The following is a 5,335-nucleotide window of genomic DNA, read 5'->3' on the forward strand; positions in this document are numbered from 1 at the left end:
TCGTTTGACTTTGTTCTTCTCCTTTATCCTCACGTTTAACCTATCTATGTCTTTATATTTAAAGTGTGTTTCTGGGGCACCTGGGGGGCTCAGTCGTTAAGCGTCTGCCTTCGGCTCAGGTCGTGATCCCAGCATCCTGGGATCGAGCCCCACATCGGGCTCCCTGCTCGACGGGAAGCCTGCTTCTCCCTCACCCGCTCCGCCTACTTGTGTTCCCTCTCTCACTGTCTCTCTCTGTCAAATAAATAAATAAAATCTTTAAAAAATAATAAAAAAAATAAAGCGTGTTTCTGTGCTGTAGTATATAGTTGAGTCTGCATTGATGAGAAATATTGGTCTGTATTTTTTTTTATTTTGTGCTGTCTTTGTCTGGCTTTGGTATCAGGGTAAAATTTCCCTCATAGAATGAGTTGTGAACTACTTAGACATAGACATAGAATGAGTAGTTGTGGACTACTTCTCCATTTCCTGGAAGAGTTTTTGAAGAACTGATCTTATTTCTTCTTTAAAAATTTGGCAGAATTTACCAATGAAGTCATCAGAGCCTGGAGTTTTCCTTTGGGAAGTTTAAAAAAATGCTAACAATATCTATTTCTTATATGTCTGTTTAGATTTTCTATTATTGTGTATTCTTAGGCATTTGTCCATTTCATATGAGTTATCTAATTTGTTGGTACATAGTTTTCCATAGTATTCCTTTAAAATACATATATTTTTTATTCTTGTGGGATCATTAAAGGTGTTTCCATTGTGACCCTGATCATTTCAAACAGTAGGCCCTGGACATAGATTTTCTATATTGCTCTCCAAATAAAGTCACCTCCCTCAGGCAGGGCTTCCATGCCTCTCTTGTCTGCAGTGCTCACCCTGGGCAGAACTCTATACCATGGAGCCAGAGCCGGGCTGGGGAGATGGGAGCCACCAGTTACCACAGCCAGCCTTAGTACCACCTGGGATATAATCTCTTTATCTCAGTTTTGGAGTTTGGAGGGATAATGGGAGCTGCTTTTCCTTATGGAATGCAGCACCTGTGTAGCAAAGAACTTTCACAGCAGAGAGGTGGGAGAAATAGGAGCAGACTCTGGCTTAAGTGTCAGAGACTCCCTCTGTTATTACTGAGGTACTTGAATAAATATTTCTCAATTTGTTGTACGGCCTCTGGTTATTTTCTTAGACTTCAAAAAGTTTAAAGGTTTTATTTTGCTTTGGGTATTTTTGTCTGAAAACTTTTTCCAGTTTCATTGCTGTTTCTCTGAAGATGCTTTTCAAATCCTAGTTTATTCCTTTTTATTGTTCAACGTATGGATATGTCACAGGTTGCTTATCCATTTAGGTTTTTGCAGGTATTGGTGATTATGAATTGAGTTTCTATCAACATTTGCAAAGTCTTTGTGTGGAATAGAAACAATATAATATAGTTGACCCTTAAAGCAGGGGTTAGGGGTAGTAACCCCTTGCATAGTCAAAAATCCATGTGTCACTTTGAATCTCCCAAAACTTAACAACTAATAGCCTAGTGTTGACTGGAAGCCTTACCAATAACATAAAATGTTTTTTTTTTATACTGTATTCTTACAATAAAATAAGCTAAACACAAGAAAATGCCATTAAGAAAATCATAAGGAAGAGAAAATATATTTACAGTAGTGTACTGCATTTTTCAAAAGAAATTGGCATATAGGTGGGCCCGGGCAGTTCAAACCCATGTTGTTCAAGGGTCAACTGTAATCAGTTTTTTTCGAATGTGATTGTGCTGGACAGCAGTGCCTGCAGAGTCTGGGATTCCAGCTAGGACCCCAGAGCTTCAGGTGCAGTTTCTTAGAGTTAGACCCATTTTCCTGTTACACAAATAGAACTTCAAAGTTGTTCTCTCCTCTTGGCCAGTGCTCTTCGATTCATTATAGTATGATCAAAGCTTGTCTAAAAAAAATAGAAAATATGTAAAACCTTTGTGCTTCCTAGGCCATTTTCCCTGCCTTCCTCTATCTTTTCCCTGTCTATTCCTAGTCTCCACATGGATCAGGCCACCGTTTCTGCAAGGCTTTGACCTCAGCTGGTTGTCATAGAAGAGTTAATAAATTCATTCATGATATGATATGCATGACTGAAAATAAGCAAATGTGTTACCATTTGTATTTTTGTATATTTAAATAATGAATGTATTAAAAGCAAATGGTTTTATCACTAAAAGAATGAAAAAAATGTAGTGGAATTTCAGGTCATGTGACAAGCTATACTGAGTGAAGATTTTGGGCAAGGGACTCTTTCGGGCCCCATTGAACACATCAGCAAATATGTCTACATTTGTGTGTGATCTATGTGTAAAGCTGTCCTTGTGCTTCCTACTCTGGCAGTGATGAGTATTTGGCATGGATGTGTCAAATAGAATTTTGACTTTTATGGGAAATAAGGGAGTTCTCTAAATGCTTTGGGTTCTTTCATTTTCTCTAATAGTTATTGTGGCTGACCCAGGAAATCTCTCATAGCTCCCTAGCTATTTTTAAATGTATTTATCTTTTGACTGGGAGGGTAGTAGTGGAGGCATTGAGGTGTGTGCATCTATAGTAGAATAAATGTGTGTACTTGTTTGTTGTGCGGCTTCTGTTTCGGTTATGTTTCATGTTCACCAACAATTTGCCTGTAGAATGGGAATATTTCTTTATTTTTTCTGTGTGTGTGTGTGTGTGTGTGTGTGTGTTTTATTTATTTATTTTAAGAAGATAAAGCCTACTTTTATTGATGCACCAACAGACGGACCTGTGATTTGGAAGGGACAGCAACATTAATACATTAATACTCATCATTAATACAACTGAAACACAAAGGGTCTGATATGGCTTTACAGTGACATGATGCCTTAATAAGTTAGGGAAACAACTACTCGCTAACTGCTTTCTCGTTTCTGTTCTTCACGAACTCTTCTCCCTTTTTGATGGACGCCTTCAGCTCAGGGATGGCTTCAGTTATCATCTTCTCTGGGAAAGGGGAAATGGTGCTGATGCCTAGATTCTTCTCAATGCCCGTTTTCCCCAGCAGTAGTGGTGTGGAGAAATAGGGACACTCCATTTCTTGGGACTTAATAAACATTCGACAACTCCTTCCTTTCCATTCATCGCATCCACAAGGGAGAAGACAAATTGGGCTCCAGCATATGCCACAGATAGGGTGGTAGAGCCTGTTGCAGCTGTGGCCTTCACTACCTCCGTGCTGGCCTCCTGGATCCTCCCAATGACAGCTGTCAGCTGGTCCTGGGGAAGGTCCACCTTTAGAGTGGTCAAGGGATGATGGTTTCTCAGCATGGCCGCCAGTGACAGGAACATTGACTTGAACTGGATCCAAACCCTTCAGTTCTATAGTAATTGTTGGCTCTGACAATGCCCAGGGTTGTCACCCCAAAGATTTGATTGAGTTGTATGTTCCATGTTTTTTGAAAACTTCTGTTGTGATTGGGATGGTGGAGTTAATAAAATTTGAAGTGGTGCAGATCGTGGCCTCAGGGCAATGCTGGGCACAGGCAGTAGCCAGGGTAGCCACAACTGTGGCATTGGTCTTGAACAGATATCATCCTGTGTCACGCCTGGTTTTCTCAGGACTTCTACTGGAATAAGCACCACCTCACAATCTTTCAGGCAGTCTGGCAGCTGCTTAGGTTCAAGGTAGCCTTTCACAGTTGCTTTGGTCTCGATGCGGCTTCGATCTGTGGCCATTGGGAGCATGAGCAATATGGTAGAGGATCAGGAGGCTCACCAAGGGGATGTCCTTGAGGAGAAGTGAAAGGGGCTGTCCTATTCCTACAAAAGCCTCTAGCACAGCTCCTTTACCATTGTTCTTGGCCGAGGTGCTGAAGCTGCTGTGGGAGCAGCACAGGCAGGCCAGGCAAGGGCACAGACATGCAGGTGAAGGAGCTGGTGGTAGGCAGGTGACACCAATGACTTCTACACTGCACAGGGCATCATGGCTCCACTCTGCAATGGAACATAAGGAAGTAATTTCTGAGGAATTTGGAATTTATTAGAAATACGTTTTGAGATAGTTTGATCATAGTATAATAGACTTACCTATTATAAAAGTTGTCTTGTTCTCAATTTGACATCATTAAAGTTAAATAAAACATTTGGTTATTGTTGTGTTATTCACATTATTTGTTTTCATTGAGTGAATACACGGCATTATTTTCCTATTTCCTTTTGTCTCTGTAACCACATTTGCTGCCACTACCTTAAATTTCTTCCCTGCGACTTCAAGGTTTTTCATAATCATTAAATTCTGGTTTTATGATTGTGGTTATATGATATGTAAAAGTGGAGAAAATAATCTAAAAAATACCTATTGATTTTCTTTTGTTGTCAAGACTCCACTTGTGTCTACAGTTAGACTTGTTAAAAAGATAAAACTTCTTGGGGCACGTGGGTGGCTCAGTCAGTTAAGCAGCCTTGGTTTGAGCTCTGATCATGATCTCAGGGTCATGAGATCAAGCCCTTCCTTGGGCTTTACACTTAGCAGGGAGTCTGCTTCAGGATTCTCTCTCCCCCTCTGCCCTTCTACTGCCCCCTCTCTCTCTTTAAAAAAAAAAAAAAAGATAAAACACAACTTCTTAAAGCTGCTGTTTTTTTATTTTATGTGTCAATGCATGTCTTACAGAGAGGACTAATGACAAGTTGTGAATGAATCTGTTCAAATTCACAGCTAGAGAAACTCCATTGAACTGTGTTTTATCAATGGGAATTAGTGATGTGATGATATCCAAATGTCATTACATTAGTTTCCTGGAGAATGATAACATGCAAAATGTAATTTATTATTAAATATTATATTGTAAATTCAGTTTACTCTTAAGGAAACCATGAGTGTGTATTCCTAAATTTAGTAACTTTTTTTTTTCTTTTTGGAGTCAGGGACATAGATTCTGAAACTGAGAAATTTTGGAATGAGAAGATGGAAAGAAATTTTAATGATATTAGGAGCCTTAAAAGTATCTATGAAAACTCATTTTGGAGGCACAAGAAAAATGAGTGTATTTTGGCAGTATATCTGTAGATACTGAAACTCAGAGTTACTGTTTTCTTAAGAAGCACCACATGTAAGTGCTGACTCAGACATTAAAATTATTGAGGAGACAGAGAACCAACCTTGGGCCCACAATAAGTGCCAAATCATTCTGACTATGCAGAAAAATGTGATAGATTTTCTGGAGATTTGCTTTATTTTCCCTTTCAACCAATGCCATTCTAATACCTAAATAAAGCATATATTTGATATATCTTAAATACAAGTGAGTTTTTAATGGACCTTTTTTTTATAATTAGTTGGAATCATTTAAAATACCTAAAGCCAT

At 39.1% G+C, this 5,335-nt stretch overlaps 1 pseudogene; it reads right to left on the reverse strand.

Annotated features, from left to right (window-relative positions):
• Window positions 1-2,877: 2,877 nt before the first annotated feature.
• On the reverse strand, window positions 2,878-5,335 carry LOC118525956 (malate dehydrogenase, mitochondrial pseudogene; annotated as a pseudogene).

Source organism: Halichoerus grypus, chromosome 8 (assembly GCF_964656455.1).
Source record: "Halichoerus grypus chromosome 8, mHalGry1.hap1.1, whole genome shotgun sequence".
Lineage (NCBI taxonomy): Eukaryota > Metazoa > Chordata > Mammalia > Carnivora > Phocidae > Halichoerus > Halichoerus grypus.